Raw genomic sequence first — 23714 nt, 5'->3', positions numbered from 1 at the left:
AAAAGGAGAAAACGATCATTGAACACGACTTTGCCTTTGGTAGAACTTGAATTACTACGCAGAAGCACGAAGCCAACGGTACCCACCAACCAATCCCTCCCTGCAAGGACGCAAGGATGGCCCACAGCCTGACTAGGTACTTAGAGGACTCCTGCCCTGCGTTATTCCCCTGATGGCGTAACACTCGTTTCGATTCTAGGTTGAATAATATACTTATGCTCCCCTTTCCTTGTGTGTTGTCATTTCTTCTACTAATTTCCATTACATTTCGGTTGTGATTCTATCTCTGACTTGTCCTATCTCTTGTTAAAAGGCGTGTATTGTCCTTGAAATCTTTGTAGTCTTTAATTAAGTGTGAGGAATACCATTTAACAATATTACATTGTAAGGTTAAACAGATAATTAATTCCAGAAACATTAAGTTGAAACTATACACCCAGCACAGTCGGAGTCAGAATACACGTAAGGCCAAATCCTTGCCCTCAAGTGGTTTATCGTCCACCAGGGTTCTTCATTTTGTAAGCCTTCCCTTGGGAAAGACTTGACAATTGAAAGATACCATTTTGAAATGATGCTTTGAGAGGAGTACTGGAAAGGTTTTTAAAAAAATTATTAGAATATAGTGAATGTGCTTTTAAGAGCGTGTACTTGGAGCAGGCAGAAGTGTTTGATGTACCTGCTTTTCTCCGCAGTCGTCCGTCAGGACCAGGAAGGGACAGCCCCTGGGGCGAATACAAGTGGGCCGGCGCCAGGCCTTCACTCTTGTCCCTGCTCTGTCCACTCCTAGGCCTTTGGAAGTTGACTCAAGTGTTCTGGACTCACATTGTTGCCACAGAAAAGCAGGGTACCCACAGAATTTGGGGGCCACTCTAACTTCCTTACTTTCCTCCTCAGCTTACTACAGGGCTGGTCTGGAGATCTAAAGACCAGAACTCACCAAAGTGTATGTCCACCCTCGGCCACTGCAGCACTTTGCAGGGCCCTGGGGTATGTGGCCAACGGTGGCTACGGGGGAAGGAGGGGAAAGTCTGTACCTGAGACACAGACCCCTCACACAAGAACAGACGCCAGATCCGCAGGAAATAGTTAATGTGAGAGTGTGATGAGGGTTTTGAGAGAAGTTAAGAAAAGTACTTTGTGAATTGACAAAAAGGAAAAAAAATCTCACTTATTTGCAGTTGGAATAAGAGGTAAAGGAAAGAAAGAAAGAGAATAAATAATAGACATAAACAAAAACAAGCTCTCCATCCCCAAATTCAGCAACCCACATTTACAGATCAAAATGAGACAGTGTGTCTCTGATCCTGCCATGCTAGTTGTCTCTCAAGAACAATGCCACATAAACATGGGTGTTAAAATCCCAAGAACAACAGTATTGATTTGAATGTGGCAATTCACTGAACGTCCATTACTCTATGATGTAGTAGTTTTCATCCTGATGGAGACCAATATTAGGAAATCTATTAATATAATGTATCAGGCAGCCAAAGGCCAAATTGGTACAAACTGAATTATTTCAATAGCATTGAAAGACATTTATAATGTTCAATTCCCCATTGCTGATGCATAAAAATTATAACTCAAAGGACATACTTAATATGATTTTTAAACCAACTTAGAGCAGCAGTTGTCATCATATTTAATGCCTTTAAAATGAAGAACAAACTGATCAGCCAGGATCACCACTCTGATTTAACGCTATTCTGGAGGTTGTGGCTGTTCAGTATGGTAGAAAGTCAAAGACTGCATCTCAAATATGTAGACATTAAATCTCCAAAACTCCTTCAAAACAACAACCAACCAAAATTTCTAGTAACGGGATGGTTGAAAAATTAGTTTTCTAGAAATTATAAAGTCACTCAAAGAATTAAACATGTCTTAAGAGTTTCTTATGATAGAAATAGACAATATAATCTCAACTCCATAAAAATATATGTGTGGGTATATGTGTGTGTATATATACACACACACACACATATACCCACATATAGAAAAAAAGAAAAAAAGGGGGAATTATACTTCCTTGAAAGGACTCAATCAAAACCATTATAGACTTTCTTTGGTGGATTAGGGAATTTTATATTTTCTTTATTCTTCTCTTTTCCCAAACCTATGACAAATTAGGGAAAATATTTCAAGTTATTTGTAAAAAGGAATTCATTAGGATAATGCCTACATTCCTGCCTTGTTTATTATCCCAAGAGGCAGCTATCTCTTTGAACACCAGTTTGCAGGAGGAGACAGCAGGTCTAAACAAGGTTCAACTCTGTGGCGGCAGGAGAGGACAGACACACCTTACACTTTTCTAGCTTCATTACCTTGCAAAACGCCTGGAAGTAATGTGTTTGCCAGACATGCTGGCGGACTGACTGTGTGCGCGTGTTCAGTGATCAGGTAACTGGGTGTGCACAAGACAGCGTGAAATGGTAACACTAACATTATTTCGGAATTAGCTCTGCTTCTTGAACTACTGTTTGTTTTGACATTCAGAGGGATAGTTTCATTTGAACAGACAATGGTCCTGTAGACATCGTAACAGGAATTGTCTTAGGTCACTCATTATAAATTAGCTTTTGCGGGACGATAGGTTGACAGCCTTGCTCACCATTACGATTTGCTTCACTTAATTTGAACAAGGTATCATGCAGTACAGGTGACATGGCATGCACATGAATTTCTGCAGCTCTGCACGAGAATTCATAGGCTTTGCATGACGATCACTGACACCTCTGATATGCTGCTCACAAGTAATGGGATTTCTTTGAAAACTGACTCGCCTGCCTGTAGAGACACTTGGGGAAATACAATCAGTGCACCAAGTGGAAATACATCTTAGTGAGAAGCTTGGTTAAGAAAAACAATGAATTAGGAATTCAGCCTGACGAGAAAGCTAGCTATCATTATGCTACCTGGACTCTGAAAAACAGTGAACCCAGATAACAGGGCCTTTGTTTAGCTGCAGAATGTCTGATGTGGAAATCAGCCCTTTTTGGACAAACTATTAAAATGGCGAGCACAGGATTGTATCCTTCGTGTTAAGTGTATGTGCTTTAACGATGCTGTTGCCAGTCTTTGGTGACAGAGCTCTGAGAGGTGGTTATCCCTGAGGGAGGACTGACGGGAGATGTGAGGGAGGTGCTAGGGTGCTGGAAATGTCCTCTGGCTGATCCAGGTGGTAAATATGCACTTACACATAACAACTTACAAATGCACCAAGTTGTACAGGGAAGAGCTGTGCACCGTATTGTGTATGTAAACTACCCCTCACTAAAACAGAATGGAAGAGAAATGCTCTGGGTCAGACACTGCTGGCCTGCAAATTTTGGCTTGCATATTACTGTAACAGCAGTGTTCTTCTCCCCATAATTATTTGGGTCCATCATATGGCTTCTAAGAAAATAGACTTTTTTTCTTTCCCAAGTAACAGCCTGCAGCACCCAAACCTCCTTCTGCTGCTCAAATTGACGAGGACCACTTTCCTTTTCATTAATGTTACGCTCACTTAACCACTAGGTGGCACATCACGCGTGTGCCGAGCAGGCTCGAACAGGTTTGATCTGCCCCAACCTTCTGCCACAGAAACCACCTGGCCTGCAGGTTACACCCTCCTTTCTAAGAATCATGCCCAACAATAAAATGCGGAGGCTCCAGTCTGTGCTGCTTCCCGTGTGATTCTTGATAAACATGGATGCCTGCAGGGCAAAGCTAAGCTCCCGTGGTCCACCAGTGATGTGCCTGCGTGGCCTCCCACCCCAGCAGCTGAGCCTTGATGGGTTATTTTTATGGATGTTTAATGAATCATAAGAATTTAATTTGACTCTGCCCTATAGCTACATTCACTCATGCTTACCTTCTGATTTTCATTTTAAATTTGATTATCACAGAACTATTATACAGGCTAGGTGGGCATAGGGGATGTACACATTCATGCAGAAAAGTTTACAACCTTTTCTTAAGAAAAGAAAACAGGAGTCTCATTTGCATATGATATTTAAGAACTTACTCAGATTCTAAGCATCGATATGACTTCTGCTTCTCCTTAAGCCACAGACTTCTGGAAGTCTCATATCATACAGCACAGTGTGAAAGATCTCCACTGGCATCTCGTTTAGAAAAGCTATAACGAATGCTCGATTTCTTCCTCTTACCATGACTCTCAACTCAAGGTAGAAGTTTGTTATCTGTAATAGGTATGGTTAGATGCACACCCTCACTTTCAGTTCCATGTGTCTTAGGGTTTAAAATACTCCAGTGCTTTAGAGGTAGGGTCGCAAAACAGTGGCTGAGATGCTGAAGACGATCAAGGCCCAGGTGCTCTCCTAGTGTGAGTTACAGGTGGATGCTTACAAGGAGCCCGCAGCCCCTGCACAAGGTGACCAGAAGCTTCCCCTGTGACCCTTCTCCTCTCTTCTCCCACCAAAGAGCCCCACGAGCCTTGGGCTGGGGTTTCTGGAGTGGCCTATCTGAGAAACACAGCAACAATCAGACCCTTGCCAAATATCCAAGGAGAGCCAGGACTGCTTCCCGAAGAGAGCTGGGGGCAGGGCCTGGCTTTGCGGCGAGCCGCACAACGCCAGAGAGGGTAGACTGAAGGGCAGAGTCTCCTTACAGGGAAAAGTACGATGTTCTTTACTTCAGAGCTCCCGAAGGGTCTTGCCTTTGCCTTCCCGGACAGACTGCAGTGTATCCACCATGTATGTTTCTCTGGCATGTGTTTTCCTTTGACCTACTTGAATCATAAAAGTAGATTCTACTGAAAGATTGTCAATAATCTGCTGGCATGTTTTGCTCATTTTAAAGTAGATGACAGAAAAGAATTTAAAATTTACTCTGAACAGAAACACTGGGTACTTAGTACCTGAATAAGAACCAGGTAATTAATTCACTGTTGTTAAGGAATCCTCTCTGTCCCGGTTTTTCTAGAGTAATATTTGCTCCTGGCCTAAACAGCAACCTGCTCAAGCGTTGTGGCAGGGGAGGGTTCAAGGCTTCTCCGGGGCTGAAAAGCACACTTGCAATTTTCTTTTCCCAAGACAGGCCTGCCTGTAGCTTGGATTCCTCCACAACATTGTTGCTTGTCAGAAAGGTCCCTGTTTGGAGGAGAGTTTCTGGATAGCTTGTACCATGGGTGCCTAATTATTCTGAATAATAGATTTATGAAGCCTATAGCAGACATAGCTAAAGTTGAACATGGATGAACCATCTGTCTTCCACTTAGCAATGGATGTGTCAATTCTGCCACATTCCTATCCACATACAGCATGGTGGGGGTCGACTGATTTATTTTTACTTTTAGGTCACAGCCTGGGCAGACTTAGAAACTGGTCCCTTCTATCACAGGAAGTCTATAACTGGCAACTTCCTGGCTGGAGCAGATGTTTTTCTCAAAATTAGTTGTTGTCCTTAGTGTTGCTGGCTGCCTGCCTGCATTCACAACCCCTCCACTGCCCTGTCTGCTGTTCTGTGTTCCAGATCTGAGGCTCGTCTATTTGCTTCTTGGGCATGAGTATCTTCTATTTTGGCTTCCCATGCAGGTGGGTGTTGGGGGCTGTGGCCATTTGTATTTTCTCATTAGCTATTTAAATAGTAACTTTTGTGTGAGAAAGGCTCTAGGGTCAGAAGAACGTGCAGTAGAGTAGGGACATGGTTATTCCTTTGATAGCAGCCCGTGGGAGTCATGCAGTCTGCATATTTCCTAGAGAAGGAAACAGGCTCACCGCGTCCGTCTTCATGCATACGCACTGGGATTTCTATGTGGGGGTCTAAAATGAGCATCTCTAGAGATGAAAGGTAAGAAAGCATTAGTGAAATACGTCACTATCCAGTCCACTGAAGGTTTTAAGAGAGCTAGAGCGATAGTAATACTTCTTTCCATTTGCAAGATGTTCAAAGAACTCTCATATTTATTAGACTGAGTCTTGTTATTAGCCTGTAAAGTGGACAGGGCAGATTTAACACCAACTTTTTGGTTAGGAGACTAAGATCTCAAAAAATAATTATCCAAGGCCACACTATCACAGTTTTGTTGTTTTTAATCTAAACATCATTTTCTGGTCTCCTTCTCTCCCTCTTTAAAAAAAATGACATCAAAACAGAGGATGTGTACTTCTGATAAAACTTTTAGCAAAAAAGAGCTCAAAGGGAGGTTCAGAAGCCTTAGGCTTGCAGGCTGGCAAGACAGGAAGAACGCTATCCCTCTGCGTACTAAACAGCCCTTGAGAAGGTTCCAGTAGCGTCTTGGCTCCGGGGGAATCTCAGTATTTCACTATCCAGGGGGCATTCTGCTAAGAAGCTTGCAGGGAGTCAGTGTCATCTTAGAAACCGTGCGTGTACTACAGTTAGCAGCCCGGGCCTTCGTCTGCCGGGAAGCCTGGCTGTAAGATTTCTCTGTCTTGTCAAGTTTTCCTAGAGTAATAGGTCAGTCTGAAATCACTGAAAGAATTCTGAAAACTGGAACAAATACTGACTCTGTGTTTTCCAGGGAAATAAACACCCTAACAAGTGTACATATGTCCTCCAGCCCTCGGGGAAAAACAGCCCTATTTCTGCACTGTGTGTCACCGGGCTGAGATGGAGGCCCACAGAGCAAGTGGAAGGCTATCCTCTTCCTGGAAAACAGGCCCTGCTTCCGCGTCCTTCCTGGCCAGCTGCCTTACTCCCACGCTCATGCCATCTGTGCTCTGAGGATCTGACCCAGACTTCCTTCTAGAAGGCTTATTGGATCCCATATTTTCATATGGTTTCCCCGGTGTTTGATGCCAACTTCCTACCCCTCTGGGAAGCTCTGATTTGCCTCACGACCCCTGTCCACCCTCTGTCCCCCACTCCTCCCCACACCAAGCCATGCCTCGGGGAGGGAGGATAGAAGCAAGGGTCAGGGGTCAGGGGTGAGGGGAAAGAAGAGGATGGTCTCTTTCTCCTACCTAGGTTGTAGTCCATCTCTCCTCTCATTAGCTCTGCGTGTAGGGATACGATGTGGTGTGTGGCATTTCTAAATGTGTCAAAATTGGATTAGACTGGATTCTAGTGACCTTATCTCTGGAAAGTGTTACCAGTACTTCCTCATCTCTTTTGGCTTTTTATTTAAATATTTCCAGGATTTGATCTTTTACTGTATCGTAGAGAAAATGTCTCCGAGAATTTTGGAAGTGTTGTTGCACAATGAAAATGTATCACAGGCCCACAGTCTTGAGGGACACTGTACCCTGTTATCTTTATTAGCTTCTGGTTGACAAAGGAGATAGAATTAGCTTTCTGTCTTTCACAAAGAATTGCCTTCCTATAGCAAGTCAGAGCTGATAAAGCCAAGTTGCAAGATGCTAAAAATCAAGGGAAAAAAACAATTTTTTAAAGGAAAAAAACCTCTAGGAGAGTGAATCTCTGCAGATTAAGACAAGAAAAATTTGCTCTTGCAGGCTTCAAATGTTTGAAAGAAAAATAGCAAACAGGAAACTTTAGGCACTGAATAGTAACAAGGCAACTGATCAACAAGAACATTCATCAGCGTAGCATTCTGCTCACAAAGAAGTGAAATAATATTAACAATTGGAATAATTTCTGTAGAATATAATGGCCACGCTTGGGGGTGTGGGTGGACAGTGAGCTTATCAGAAAATAACTAATGGCACTGGGTTTTCGGTTTGAACTGGAAGTCAGAACACTGGGACTCCACGGGCTTAGTTCTCCGTTGCCCGTGCCATCACGCAGTCGGTCTTTTTCCACGTTCCGAACCTGTTTCCTCATCTACCAAACAAAAGCCTAAGACAAGATGATGACTAAAGGTTCTTGAAACTCTAACATAAATGGCTTTAAGAAGTCTTACATTTTCAGATTAACCTAAGATTTTACTTTTCTGATTCCTTTCTCCATGTCGGAGAGACTCCGTATGCATAGATGTGTGCTTCTCCAGTGAGTCATGCTCGTTTCTCTGAGGTTAATAACTAGACAACTAAGGCCAAGAAAACAAGAGGAAAGGTTTTGTAAGAAAGTAGGAAACAAGGCAACCAAGTATAAAATCCCATCTCTAGGAAGGAACTCATGAAGGGCCTAAGGTCCTGAGAAACTATAATGTTTACGAGAGCCTGGCCCTACACGCTGAAACAGTGGGCAGGGCCTTAGCGTTCCGCCATCAGAACACAATGGTATGGGAATCCTTGGGAAGCCCTCAGCTTAGGTTGCTTGCACCTGCCAGCTATGTACTAAATTTGTTGCTCACACCCATCAGTAGCTTGCACACCTGACCGGGCAGACAGGAACACACGTGGCTTGGGCGTGACTTGTCAGTGGAGGTGGGCATGCACAGCTCTGGACCCACATTCCTGCCCCAGCCAAGCTGGAAGCTGCCAGCAGTGAGTTTCACAATGTTGTTCTCTTTGATGATCAATCTGTGGGAAGGCTTGAGGCACAGACCATACCACTCGATGCCATGGACACTCACAAGTGCCAGAAACAATCAGGGTTCTTAAGATTAGATTCATTCCCCCTCTGACCAGGACACACCTCCACCTTGTGTTGAACACAGACCATGACATCTCCTAAAACGAACAGGGCATCGTGGGCCCTACACCAGTCAATGGAGCAGAACCCTTGAGAGGGATTTTAGGATGGATGAGATTAATATCTAAACTAAAAGCATTTACAAATAAGCACAGGGGAACAGATAAATACACCGAATGTTAAGGTAGAATATCTTAAATATAATAGGTGATCCAGGTAAAGGGAACATCTTGAGCAAAGGTTGTACGGGCAGCAAAAGCAAGGAGTGTACACAGGAATCAGGAACAGTGACACTGGGTACCTGGAGGCCAGTCATGGGGGTTAGTTGACATCACTTTGTGGAAGGTCTTTCTTACTGGGAAGAGAAGTTTGAACGCATAGTGGAAAATAATGCAAATCCCAGGTGATGTGGAGATAGTGGGGGGGACTGGATTAAGGCCTTGATTTAGAAAGACTCTTATGGAAACTGCATTTGGGAGGTTTGGGAGGGAGAGGAGAGGTGGGGACTTGGGTAAGAGGCCACTGCAGAGATATTGGAAGAGGACATAAGGGTCTCAGAGACAAGAGCGATGGAGAAAACAGCGTCTTTGAGAAATACAGCTGCTCTTTGAAAACAGCACCCAGTGATTACAGTTCATGCAAACAGGTGTTCCAGACTGGGAAATACAGCTGCTCTTTGAAAACAGCACCCAGTGATTACAGTTCATGCAAACAGGTGTTCCAGACTGGGGTGCAGCAGTGGGAAAGAAGGATGACTGGAAGCATGAGAGTCTTCGTGTGAGGAGGACACCCCAGGTTATTTACTGAGAAGGCACTGGCTCTGAGAGGAGAGCCCACGCCCCATCACCCAGGAGGGCTCCGTATTCCAGCCCGGTCCCTGTGTCCTGAACTATGTATTCCATGGGCTTAGTTCTCTGTCGCCCGTGCCATCACGCAGTCGGTCTTTTTCCACGTTCCGAACCTGTTTCCTCATCTACCAAACAAAAGCCTAAGACAAGATGCTCCGTATTCCAGCCTGGCAGCCTGTGTCCTGAACTATGTCCACAATCCTTTTCTCTGTAGAAAAGGTGATCAACTCAGTTGTGCCACAGGTTGTTAGTATCAGAGTAAATACCAAATTCCCAGTCCATATTCTAGCCCCCGATTCTTTTAACCTGACACTTATTGTTATAACCTCACACTAGCCTGGGCCATCAGTATCATTTTTCAGGTAATAAGGCTTCTGCACAGGGTCACCACTATCCTGCTGTTGAGCCCAGGGAACATACACCTGTCTTTTCCATATATAACAGAGAAGCAAGCAAAGGTAGCAAGGGAGCTTGGTTAGTTATTTGGTAACCAAGAAAGTTAAGTGGCCTTTGTCTAATTTTTATTAAATTTGTACTTCACTGCCTCCACCATGGGGACGCTTTTTAGTGGGCCTGAAAGAACTCCTCATCTAGCTGGGGAGCTGGGGTTGGGATATAAATCGGTATATTGTATTTGGTGGGTAATGTTACAATACGTATCAAAACGTGCACATCTACTCAACCTGTGATTCTGAACATTTGTCCTAAGAAAGTAATTGGGGATTCGTGAAAAGATTTAGCCATAAAGATGTTTGTTTTAATATTATTTACTATAATAGCACAACACCTGCAATATCCTAACTAAAATCCAAAAATAGGGCAGTGATAAATAAACAATGACCTTTTCATAAGCTGAAATACTCTATAGCTGATATGATTATGCCATAGAAGACTATTTAATGAAATGGAAAAATGATTACAGTACACTGTTAAATGAGAAAAAGCAAAGCTATAAAACAGTGTGTGCAGAATGTTCCCATTTTGGCAAAGAAAAAGATGTAATTTTGAGCATAGAAAATGTTAGAAACAAAGATATTAAATTATGAACAGTGCTTATTTCTGAACTACTGAACTGGGGTATTTTTTTCCATCTTTGTGGTTTTCCATATACCATGAAATCTCTAAAATGAATACAGATAACATGTATAAGCACATAAATAAATTTAAGTTAAAATTTGAGGAAACCATAGGAAAATGATAATAGACAGGCGAGTGCTAACAAAAGCTGGCAAAGGTCTTCACTGGGACCAAGAGTGCAGCAGACCGCCACGGAACCACGTTTCCCAAAAGCCGCCTCCACGGGGTCTCAGCCTCAGGGGGACAGCCTCGTTTGGCCAGCCATGGTTCTCCTCAAAGTCCCAGCTTCCTGCTTGGGACAAGGAGACTGTGGTCACCCCAGCGGCTGCCCTGTTCCTCTGTCCACAGGCTGGCACAGCGGACGTGAGGGGGAGAAGGCAGTACTGAGGAGCAGCAAGCCCAGGGACAGGCAGGGTGGCCCGGGGGTGGCCGGCGGGTGTGTCCACCCTGCTCACACCAAAGGCATATGCCTTAATCACATCTGCACAAAGGCGGCAGCCCCCTAGATTCCACTGTGGGTATGGGTGAGGGGATTACGGGAGGGCAGGAGGTCAACCCAAACCCGTCACAAGCACACCGATCACTCTCGTCCCTGGAATGTGGGTTTGGTGGCAGGTTTGGCCCTGATTTTGGCAGAGTTGCCACTATTCAGAGTGGAACAAGGGAACAACTGTCCAAGAGGCTATGAAACCTGCCTGGCCTCTGTACTTACTTTCCCTTGCTTTCCTGTTTCTTGGTTTGGTGAAGGAAATGTATTTTGCAAGATATAAGAGAAAGCTTCTGGAAACTACGGGTACACTATGGGTACAATGTCTACACAATCTTACCTTGAGTAGCAGGGAGAAGTGGAAAGGAGGACGGAGGAAGGGGAAGCAAGAGACAGGGAAGTGCTGGGGAAGAAGCAGGGCTGGAGAGAGCACGCAGGGAGGAGAAGGCGGAGACCTGCTTCCCTAAAGTGCTGCAAGGCCCTCTGCGTGTGTGCGTGCATGTGTGTGTGTGTGCGTGCGCGCAAGCCCGCACTCAATCAAGGCCAGGCCTTGAACAGATGCACCATGACATTTAATACCACCGCATTTCAGGGATTAAATGTTACACTAATGAAAAGAGAGCCCGAAGACAAATAGTTGTGCCTTAGAATTTAAGCATCTGTGCAAAGATCAGGGCCTGAATCTTGAAAGCTGCTTTCTCCTGTAACTCAGGCTGGGAATCTGCCTGTGTGATCTACTTGCTGGTAAACTTAGGACAGGTGCACACTGAGTTTACTGAGGAAGAAAGAAATGCGCACTTGGCCTTGGACAGGGCAGCACACGCAGAGCCCTGGATATGAGCCCAGTGGTCCCAGGCCAGCTGCTCAGTGAGGCGTGCAGACTCAGAAGTTGGACAGCAAAGTGTCCTTTTGCAGAAATCCTTACTGCAAACACTCAAGGCAGTGGCCCTGGAGACATGGTTTTATTTGATGTAACACATCTTTGAATACTTAAAAGACAGTATACAGAGTATGTGAGGTGGTTTTATCTAAAAAGAAAAAAAAAAAACGTAACTGACAGGACAAGACACCCTCTCTGCACCTAACACAGCCTGCACCTAACACACTTATCCAGGCCGCCTCCATTACTTTTTCCATAGTCCCTGATCATGAAGAGAATGCCGACAGCCAACAAGCTGAGTATAAGACTTCTACTCCCACTGACAGAAATAGTAATAGCTTAGACCATAAGTCTCAGAGAAGACTTCCTGCACATCAAGGACACTACATCCTCAAAGGAGAAGTGGGCAAAGGATGTGAGCAGCCAGTTCACAGCAGAAATATAAATCCAAATGGCTTATGAAAACATGGAGAAAGTGTTCCACTGTGATTATAATCCCACAAATAAAAAATTAAAGCAAGAGAGATGTACCCCGAAGTGTTTGGACTGATGCATCATAACATCTGCGACCTGCTTTCTGGTGACTAGGCAAAAGTGAAAGGCAATATGTGTGTAAAAGAAATGTAAGGGGTATTGAAAGGGCTAGCAATTGGTGAATGGGGTAAGGAGCGTAGGAGAATTCATTGTATTTTTTCAAATTTTCTTTACAACAAATTAACTAAAAGAGATAACATTTAAACAAATCGTCAAATGTATATAAAAAATAAAGTGGAAGCCACACTGTCATACATGGTTGATTAGAGTGTAAATTGGGGAAATCTTTGTAAGAATTTTGGTTACACATATAAAGAACATTTTTAAATGACTAACCTCCTAAATTCACTTATGTAGTTATCTATCTTTAAAGAAATGCTAACACATTTAAGTTCAAGAATGTTCTTGCAATACTGCTTATTAATGGCAAAAAAAGAGAGAAACAAATAAATGGTTAAAAGTGCTTATCTACATGCTGGGATGTATTCATACATAAAACCAGGTATCTAATGACATGAGAAAAACCTCATAATTATGGAAAAGCAAAAAAACCCATTTAAGATGATAAGCAGGATTACCCCTTATTTGCATATATATTCAAATATTTTACATTTAATTTTCCAAGATATTCACACTGGTTACTTCTGATTGATTAAAACAAAATAATTTCTATACTTTCTAAATGTATTATTCTTATAATTAGGGAAAATACTTGGAAACTTTCTTCAAGGGTGATTATGTAAGGAAAACTACTTTTTCAGGTTAGTTAAAAGTACCTATTTGTGTTTCACTCTCAGAGGGGGAAGAAGTGAAGCTAAATGCTCATTTCCAAGGCTGGACACCGTTCGCTACATCCCAGGTGTGCACACAGCGGGGAACTCGGACCTGAGCCACAGTTGCCCGGTTTAGGGATCACACTCCTATGAGCAAAGGCCCTTAGCATGGCACTCAGATGGTACTAAAAGAAAATCCAGAAGAAAAATTCCAGGAGCCCAGAAGGACCTCTCAGATTATTCTGCCCAACTCTTCCTTCAGTAAATGACACTCAGAACATGACGGCAGAGGTGGTTTTACACTCCTGTCCTACAGCCCCAAAAGTTAAGGTGAACTTAATAAGGGCTAAAGCACAGAGCAGGTGCTCTACAAATACCTATTTTTTTTTAAACAAATATTTTGGTTAATGGATAAACATGCATGCAGTTTCTGGAGTTTGTATATAACATATATAACATGTCCATTGAGAATGTTCAAAATTAGTTTCTAATTGTAGTGGTGCTTTTCCGTGTAAAATGAATTCCCTTTAATCTGTGGGATTCAGAAACCTGGTTTCTCCACTTTCCGCCCTGTGTCGTGTGCGTCAAAGAGCCTGTTGTGCAGACCAGCAGGTCCCAGGCTGGCTGCCCGCCGGAATTCCCCGGGGAGCCTTACGCGGGCTGCTGGTGCCTGGCCTCCACAGCCTGTAATTTAAACGGTCTGTGGTGGAGCCTTTGAAAGGTCCCTGGATGATGTCTGTGCAGACAAGTTGGGGAACTGCTTTGGTGGTCTTTTTTTTTTCTCCATTTCCTTTTCATACTCATTTAAAAAACAAACATCTACAAACAATTCTGAAGAGCTTTTTATGGATCCATTTCTGTTCTCAGCAGATGTGATAGTTTTGGGTCATTTATGAGTGTGTGTGGCTGAATGATATTTACCAGGTTATGCGTGAACTGCTTCGAATTTTGCCCTCCTTCCCCTGCCACTGTAACGAGGACCACAGAGCCTGGAGCGTCTGAAGCCCCAACGCCTGAGGCCTCAAACGGGCCACCTCAGACGCGCGAGAACCTCATCTTGCCATCAGCTCCTTGCTTACCTGTCTTGAGGCACTGAAAGTTTACGTTTAACCTCCAGGATTTTGCAAAAATTTTCTTTTGAAGAGAGAGTCTGAAGCGTGGGTCTGTAAACTCATTCAGATAGTAAGTAAAGCCTGACACGGGGGAGGGAGGGTGCCCACAGCAGAAGAAGCCTAAGGTTGGAAAAGATGATGGCTCCCTTTACCCCCATCCATATGCAATTCATATAAAAAATAATCCCAAACACAAAGCAATAGGAGAAAATCCCCCAAACCTGTTTATTTTCTGGTGTAGGGAATCAAGTCAATTACTGTTGAAACATAAAAGTATTTTTAAAAATGTTTACGGCCCCGCTTTGCATGTGTCCTAAGGACACACTGCATCAGGTGTTAGATACCCAGCAAGAGTGTTTGTGATTCATCACCCAGTTCCAGGGATGTGGGTCACTTAACATCCATGTTGCTAAAGGGACAGTACTATTCATTACAGGTTTTCTCTTTATAAAAATATTTCCCCTTTAGATTCAATTCATATTGTAAAGTTTCTTAAGATACACCAGTGGAGACCTTATACAGGGAGCTTCCCACGTTGAATTCTGAGAAGCAGTCCTTCCAAGGCTCCAGCTAGTAACGCCTGGTCTCCCCGCCTCGCCCCGAGTGGCCTCTTCTGCGGGAGGACAAATACAAGTCTGCACACGGAGCTGCCACCCCGGCCACTCCACTTCTCTGTCAGGGGCATTGGGGCCGCCGCTGTGCAGGGTGAGGCTCTGGGACAAACTGCCCCTTCCTCACCCAACATACTGAAACAGGGGGAAACAGTCCCAATAAGCAGCCACCCGAAGGAAATGGGCATGCAGGGCAGCAGGGAGCCGTCCTACCATCTGTGGCAGAGAGGCGTTCAGGCGTGGGGCAGTCCCCGAACTGCTAGACACACTCTCCTGCTTCAGACCTTCAGATCGCCACGCACCGCAAGTAGAGGAATATTCCGAACCCCTCACCTCCCAGGGTCGACAGAAGTCCCTCACCTGGACCTCTCCTGCCTCAGCTCCAACTTTCTCCCTCTTCTTCATCAAGCTTCCTTCTGCTCAAGGAACAGGCCATGCTGTCCCCCTCAGGGTGCTGCTTCTAGTGGGTTCCGCACCTGGTCTCTTCCTATACTTGTCCTTTAATGCACGTCCATTTCATTTTGGATATCTCCCCGGCTTTCATTGCTCCCGCCATAAAGCACAAGCTCTTAGAGTGCAATGGCTGTACGAATTTGACCTGCTTTGGACCAGCCAAGGCACCTATAACAGGAAACCAAGTGGTGATAATGCAGACACCTGGTTAAGTCCACTTCCAGGAGCACCAGTAGCCGGCGTGGCCCCCCCTAGCTGCCCGCAGAGCACCCCTGCCCTGTAACCGACTACACGCCCAGGGCAGGGCTGCATCCCACACTTGCTTGGCATTATTCATACCCACAGGCATACGTTCTCAGTGCTTTGGGCCAGGATAATTGTTTTTGGCCTGTTTACTGCCAAGATTTCAGTTTTAGCAAAAGCATTAGACACTCTACAGAAAAAAAAATGAGAACATTAGGCCCTGAAAATAAAATTATTAGAACATTTTGGAGGCTGATCCTAAGTGACTGCGAGTCATTTCAGGCGAATAGCACAGACTGCGCTGGAGCGACTGCAATACCAACAAATGCTAACGCGGAGCATTTTTCACTATTAGCCACTGTGATTTGTTTTCTCCGCTGCAGAGGAAGACAAATGACAGTCAAATCAAAGCTCAAATTTTTCCCTTAAAGGTCTGGCTGGAGTTGGGCCCTTAAAGCAACTGCAGAACTGTCAAGAATGCTCATCCCTTATTTCTATAGGAACTTTGGTCTCATTATCACTTTGCTGTAATGAAACAAAGGAGGATGGGCAAAACCACACCTAGGATTCTCTGGTCTAAATTTCCAGCTAAGGGTGTCTTGTTCTCTTTTGTTCTGAAATGCTCTTCATATCTATCTCTAGATCTATCTGTATTTCAGAGAACTGAGTCCTTGGCCCCTCCTGTTGGGTATTAATGAGACACCTCCAAAACCAAATTCACATTTTCCCCCAAACCTACTCCTATTGCAAATATTACTACTATCACCACTGCTGCCGCTTCTATTTTTAGCCAGCATGACTTCAGAGACAGACTACTGTTTTCATTCTGCAGCTGTGCAGAAGAGGTTCGAGCAAGCAGGTAATTCATTCAGAGTCACACAGACAAAACGCAAGAGCCAGGAGCAGAACGCATTCAGGGTTCACCCAAAGCCTGTGAGCCACCCTCCCCTTACTCCAGGGACTGGATGAGCCCTCACTGAGTTAAGTTACCAAAGTTAAGACCAAAGTCACCCTTTATTCATACCCTATCTCCTGACCAACGCTATGCCCTCATAACCAATGTGGCTGTCACTATGTGGCCTATCAAGCTCCTACATCCCTCTGCAATCGACTTCCGGCTGCCCCTGCTACTGCCCCTCTTCTGTAAACCATCAGTTCGTTCGTACCGAGGCAGTTACGGTTACTAGGCATCTAACCAGCCCCCCAGTGAGACCCCGCAGCAAGGCGAGCATAAACAAAAAGACAGTGTAAGCCATGAAATCGTGTGCCAGTACTTGGTCAGGAAGTGCTCACCCAGATAATCCAGAATATACATTCTTAAAAAATTTAGACTTTCACTGGTAACAATTTCAAAACACTTTATCAATTCCTGAGTAGATGCATGAGCCTCTAGTGGCCAAGCAGACCCCGACTCACTCTTCAGATGGTGGCTTCCAAGTCATCCTTCAGGGACCCCCTCTGACCCGTAGATGGGGTCGATGCCAGGACGTACCTCTCTAGACTGAACACTCCAAAAGGGCAGGGACTGAAACGTCTGCCTTTTCATGCTGGTCTCAGTTACCTACTAGAGTGTTTGGCAAATCATAAGTTTTCAAATATTCCTAGGATTTATGGGCTTTTCTGTGATTACAATGACCACAGTATGTTCTAATTCTGAAGGTAATCTGTATCATGTAGAATTTTGAAACTATCTAGAAAAAGTGAAGAAAGTGAATTCCTTTCCATTTTTTCTTCACATTATGCTTGATCAACATCTATTTTTATCAGTATTTATTTTCCCATCATCATTTGCGTTCATCTGTTGTAAGTCAACTTTGTGTGAAGTGCTGTTGAAAGAATGTGTATGTGGCTGAAACTCCATTGGATGCACCCTTATTAGGCACCAAATATGCATAAATGCTGGAAAAGGGCACCATGCTAATCTTTTGCTCACTCTTTCTTTTGCCATTGTTGAACTTTTCAAAATCAGGTCCTAATCTGACCTGAGGAGCTGAGGGTACACCCTCTAAAGTACTGGCTCTTCCAGCCTCATCTCTTCTCCCCTCCTTTTCATACTTTGCTAGACGGTGGAATCACTTGCATTATATACTATAAAGTTGAGGACTCAACTATTTGCCCTTAGCAAAAATAACTTAAAAAAAATAACAGCATAAAAATAATGAACGTCAAAGAAAAAATAATTCAAACAATTTGGGGGAATTCATCTGTCATTTTCTTAACTTAAGCTTGAGGTAAGGGACATGAATCTTCTGTACCGTTGGACATTCTCAGTTCTTACACTTTACTTGCCTTTCATAGCTGGACCGTCTTGTTGCATGCAGAGTAAATTTAGGAATATATACCTGATTTTTACCATGTGACCTAACCTTGGAACCTAGTCTCTGAGTAACATTCTATTGCATTTCATGCTGTGTTCTTACTGTCTGCTTTTGCTCATGGTGTTACCCAGGGTAGCCTGTCCTTCCTATTGACCACCTATCCATTCCTCAAGGCTCAGCTCAAATATCACTTCCTCAGTGAAACCATCCTTGTGTCCTTGATCAGAATTAATCAAACCTCTAATGTGCCCCCACTGCAGAAGTTTATACCTCTGTTGACTACTGGCCACCCACTGAGGGTCAGAGCTAGTTGCCCAAGGTCAAAATTAATGGGAAACTCCTTGGGTCAGGGTAAAATTTGCATTTTTGTATCCCTGGAGGGTATCCCTGAACCTGAATAAGCTTTTGATAATTTATGCTCAGTAAAAAGAAGAACCTCACGAAATTTCCTTTGACCCATAATCTATTAAAATGTCTGTGATGCAAATTTTAAGTTACAATGCTCTGTTCTACGCTTACTTCAAAGTTCATGCCTCAATAAACTATCTGTTTAATTTAATATATTCCAGTTCTATTCTGAGGAATGATAGTTACCGTTCATGTAGAGTTGAAAACTTTCTGAAGTTCTAAATTTCCATAGTCTAAGGAGGGCATACCCATCACAACGTTACAAGACCAATTATAGAATAAAGGACAATTTAGATGCATCGCCAGGAACGAAAAGCAGCTATTTCCTATTTGATTCCTGATAAATTGCCATTGTTTGTTGTTTAGTAACCACCACCATCTGTTACTTAAGTTTTTCAACCATCCGTGAGCACTGCATCATGGTGCAGAGCTGATTCACACCTCTTCTTGTTGGTCAGACCTAAGGAGCTCTGAGGAACTGTTAGCAGAAATGAACTCTGACTCCCATATCCAACTTCATTTGTCAGGGAGGGAATCCTATCTTAAGTTGAACCATTCATAGTATGAGTCTATCTCTCATCCTATGTATAAACAGAACTACATTTTGTATTTTGGTTTTTAACTTCTATTATTAAAAAATTTCAAATACATACATGAGGAGAAATAGAACAGTATAACCCCACCACCTCCATACACCTTCATCAGCAGCTTCAGCTGTAATCAGTTCTTGGTCAATCATCCATATGTCTTTCCCCATCTAGCTTAGATTATTTTGAAGCTAATCCCGAGGCTCTATTATTTAATATGTTATTTAATATGCTTTAAAGAAAAAAACCTAACCACAATGTCATTATGACACCTAAAGACATTAACAGTAATATTCACCTGTTAAGCCCATTTTGATCCTGCTAAAGAAATGGATTTCATTTAATATTTCCTATAAACAGCTCAAAGTCCTTCAGAAGTCACACAGATGCTGATTTACTATTACAATCTACTTCTAGGGCAAAGAAAAACAGCTCATTCCCTGAATGTTGCTAAATACTGAATTCAGTTTTTGGAAAGAGGTTGCACATCATATTCCTTTACTCACTTATAAGGTAAAGAACGAAGTCAGTGGTGCCCATAAACACCCTATCAAGTATGACAGTCTCTCTTCTTTTTCAACCTTACCAATAGTCACAAACACAGATAATTTCATGCTGGATTTCAACTGTAAATCTGAACAATTGGTTTTAGATATGGCAAGATTTCATTTAAGAATCTCACATTTCACCCAGTGAATTTCCTATGAATATTGGTATTAAAGAGGCTAAAACTTAAAGAATTTCAAAAACCAAATGCCATCATTTTCAAAAGGTTGCTGCAGAATTTTTTCCTTACACACTAGAGAAAAAGACATTTATGAGATGGAGTGTCTTTCTGTGAGCCCAATATTGAATTTTCCATTGTTGGTGTTCAGTCTCTCCTGGGAGAGGCTCTTAATTCAATCAGTCTTGAAAGGTTTTCATTGTGCTTTTCTTGAAACCCTCTTACGGATCACAGACATATTCATAGTGAGTACAGCTCTAATGGAAGATGCTGTCATCCCATTACTCAGTCTGGTCTTCACTACAACTGCTCATGCGGCTGGCATGCTGTCAGGTCAAGAAGAGGTCAAGGTAGACAGACCCAGGAAGCAGTAATTCCTCACAGGGAATAGAAAAATACTGGTGAAGAGAAAGCAATGGTACAGCCACCAACTAATCCCCTTCACACAAATAAATTCTAGGCTAATTCACCCAGGCATCAAGTCCCATCCACACTTTAACTTGACAAGGACCAGCAGCAAGAGAGAATAACAGAATTCTCTGCTGGCTTCAGAGGGCAAAGGCAAGAGTGACGGAGCTTAGGGGGTGGCTCAGCACTAATGCTGTGGCCTGATGTTGTCACCTGCACGCCAGCGTTTTCACACATGCACCATCTCACTACCAAAACCTGGAAGGAAAATGCTAGCTATCAGGAGACAATTCTTGACTAAATGCTACAGCTGAATTACTCCTAGTTTTCCCTGTTCTATTTTGAAAAGAGAACTTTTCCTTGACGTAAGCTTTATTCCCTATAAGAATCCTCTGCGTCTGTACCCTCACCTAAAGCCTGCTTATGTCTGATCATATTCTCATCTACATATAGGAGCCATCATTTTCTAGTGAACTAGAAACAGTGCTTTATAGTGCTTGAAAGCTCTGAGTGCATTTTTATATGCATTCTCACCTGATACACGTAGGAACTCTTTGCTAAGGGAGGCTTTATTACACGTGCTTGCAGTGGAGGCAGCAAAAGCAAGGAGAAGAGTGGTGAGCTGATCAAGGTCACCAACAGTAAATTAGTATTAAAATTAAAACTTGAACACGATTCTTAATTCCTTGTCCAGTATTATTTCCACATCATCTCATTTAAAAGGCTATCTTAAAAAACAATCAGCCTCCAAACTATTGCAAAATAGCTTTCAGATATTCTTGGCTGACGTCGGTTGAGTGACGCATTCAATCTATACATACATTCGTATGTTCATATACATGGCTTTGCATTATCTGATTCAACTGGGAGTAAAAGTTTTCGTCATTGAAAAAGAAGGTTAAAGAGGATGATAATCAAAATGATACATAAAGGTGCAGATGTGCACCTTCATCAACTATTTTGATGTTGGATGAAGAGTTTTCCTTTTGAATATGGGTTCACCAGCTGACTTTTCTAGCATACGCCATTCTAGACTGCAAAGTCCACAATTTCCACTTTAGGCTTCTTTAAACTGGAGTGAAAACTTAAAGCCACTTGGAACAATCTGATGGCAGAAGCCTCCTGGATTTCGATGATTTTCCTCCCAATCTTTTACAGTTGTCTCAGCTACACTTAATTCAACAGCAATTTTTAGATACTTGATTTTTAGTTTTTATAAAGCATTTATTTAACTTTTAAAAATTATTTTATCGAGTAATAAAATCACACATGCAACTGGCTCAAAGAGGTCGGCAGACAACAATTTGTCTCTTGTGACTCTACCAGCGGGGGCAGTCCTTGGGCGACCCAGAGCAGTGGGCACGTGATGACCGGTCTCCGTGCCATTGGTCTGCTCCCCTAGGGCAGAGTCGCAAGTCAGCAGAACATGGCTAAGGGCTTCTGTTTTATCTTCTCCTGGTAGAAGGAATATTTAATAAGAAGAAGACTGTCAGAGCTCTGGCTCTGACTCTGAGAGACTTTGGGCAGTTGTTCAACATTATCCGGGACTCAGTTTTCTCATTAGGAAATTAAGAGAATGGACTTGGGTAAAGCACTGGGAATAAGGATTCTTGGGCCCGCGCTTGGTCCAGTGGAAAGTCATGCCTTGACTCACTGACGATGTCTGCGTTGCGTAGACAAGGGGAAGTGATAGAACATACACACATCTTCTTGGAGCTAGATAATCATGATCCCTGTGTAGCAAAAAGGGCAAAGCCTCTGGGTTTGCATTTTGCTCTTGTGACTTCCAATAAGGTGGTAAATCCTGCGAGCCTCAGGAAAGCAGGAAAACTCCTTTGAGACCTAGCTAAGGTATTTCCTGTTTCTAAATGCTATCCCTGGATTACCCTCCACCCCAGCCAGTTAGATGACCCTTATGTAGCTTCCAATAACTCTTTGTTCACCCTCTGTCTTATTATTTACTTCATGGGTATAAATCATCTGCTGTATTACAATTATAATGCAAGGGTTAGTTAGGTTTATAATTAAATTAAAACTTAAGGCTAAGAAGTGTATCTTATTTCTTAAACCCTAACATAATACTTGGCACAAAGTGTGCACTCAGTACATGTCGACCAAATGTCTACCAAATAAATGGAATTGTTGTCATGAGAATTAAAGTGCTTAGCACAATGCAGGTAACTAATGGGGACACTGTAAATGTTAATTTTCCTTTCCTTCCTAAATTGTACAATCCTGGATGACAAATTCCATGTGCATAAGGATAATATTTCTTTTTCTCCTCTTTGTTTAGCACTTACGCTGACTTGAAGAATTGTTTAGCAGCAGCTTAGAATTAAAGTGTTATGGAGTTACATGAGCCTTCCTGTGGCCCCACCGAAGATTTTAATAGAATATAGGTGTGTGACTAGTTCTATGGCTCCAAAGTGTGGTATGATGATGATTTTAGGTATGAAAAAAGTATTTATTAGTTATATATTTATGTATGTATGTATTTTACAAAATACAACTGATCTTTTTTACTTTCAGCAGTGACATGATTTCTTTTAAAATAAATTTCTATAATTAAAAAGAAGTGAGTCTCTTAAAGAAACTGATCAAGCAAGTAATAGTAATATGTGGTTCTGGCACAAGTTATAGTTTGTCAATGGTCAAAGTTTAGAAAACATGACTAGCTAACAGCCTGGAAATTCTATAGCTAAACTAAAGTTTGCAGTTCTTAAGTTGTAAGGAGAAAAATTCTCAGTTAATTTTTCTGCAAACCATGTCAGTTACTCAATTTAAAATTAATGGGATATACAAGGAAATTGCTAATCATGCTGACTCTGACAGTTCATTATCATCTTTGGCATGTGTAGTAGATGTTACAATTTTTTGTAGTCTATACATTATAAAGCCATTTTCTGCTAGGAAAATCATTCAGAATTGGAATGATGGCATTTTAAAGATGATTATCCCTCATGGTGTCCTACATAGAGCATCACTGTTTCTAGGCCTTCATTCTCTCAACAATCTTGAGAACCACTGGCTTAGAACACTGGCTGTCAACTGGGGCTAATTTCGCCTGCAGGAGAAATGTGGCAATTCTAGAGACATTTTTGGTTGTCATAACTCTGTGTGTGTGTGTGTGTGTGTGTTACTGGCATCTAGTGGACAGAGGCCAAGGATGCTGCTAAATTCCCCATAATGAAGGGATATTGTTCCACAACAGCTGGTCTGGCTTCAATGTCAATACCACAAAGCTGAGAAACCCTACTTCAGAGTTTTGCTGGCAGGTGACTTACCAGTACCCTGACGTCCCCACCCACAAGTGAATGTCTAAAAGGATTCTGACGAAGTCTTAAATACCTACATCCAGACTTATTTTCAGAAAGCAATAGGGAAAAAAAAAAAACGGTCTCAGAATTTTTATATCCACCTCTCCATTTAAAGAAATTCCTTTTACATTCAATTTTTGAGAATAAGCAGGTGAAAAAGCTTATCATTGTTCCATCCTATCTTCAGTTTCCAGGTCTGCTCAAGTCATCAGCTTAGGTGTTCCAAATGTTCCTCTTTCCATGGCAAATAGGCTCCCTGTTCGGGAAGAAAGTTTTCCCTATCCGACTGCGTGGGTGGTGCGGGGCCAGGCCTGCCGCCCTGGTCTGTATTCCCAATGGACTTACTCACAGAACACATCCTCACCGTGTTCTATGATATACTGGTGACGGATGCTCTCAGCAGGAAATCAACTTAGTCAGCCTTTCTATACCTCTTTT

At 42.7% G+C, this 23714-nt stretch overlaps 1 protein-coding gene and 1 long non-coding RNA gene across 3 annotated transcripts in view; one reads left to right on the top strand and one right to left on the bottom strand.

Annotated features, from left to right (window-relative positions):
* On the top strand, positions 1 to 22548 carry LOC140850507 (uncharacterized). The gene is made up of 2 exons (XR_012133428.1): positions 1 to 5534; positions 12048 to 22548. It is a non-coding gene; the product is annotated as an uncharacterized lncRNA (long non-coding RNA).
* CERS6 (ceramide synthase 6) overlaps positions 1 to 23714 on the bottom strand; it is a 277844-nt gene that overhangs the window by 24403 nt on the left and 229727 nt on the right. The gene's annotated exons all lie outside the window — the stretch shown is intronic.

The sequence above is a fragment of the Manis javanica genome, chromosome 7, assembly GCF_040802235.1.
Source record: "Manis javanica isolate MJ-LG chromosome 7, MJ_LKY, whole genome shotgun sequence".
Lineage (NCBI taxonomy): Eukaryota > Metazoa > Chordata > Mammalia > Pholidota > Manidae > Manis > Manis javanica.
This window is presented reverse-complemented; position numbering and strand designations above follow the sequence as displayed.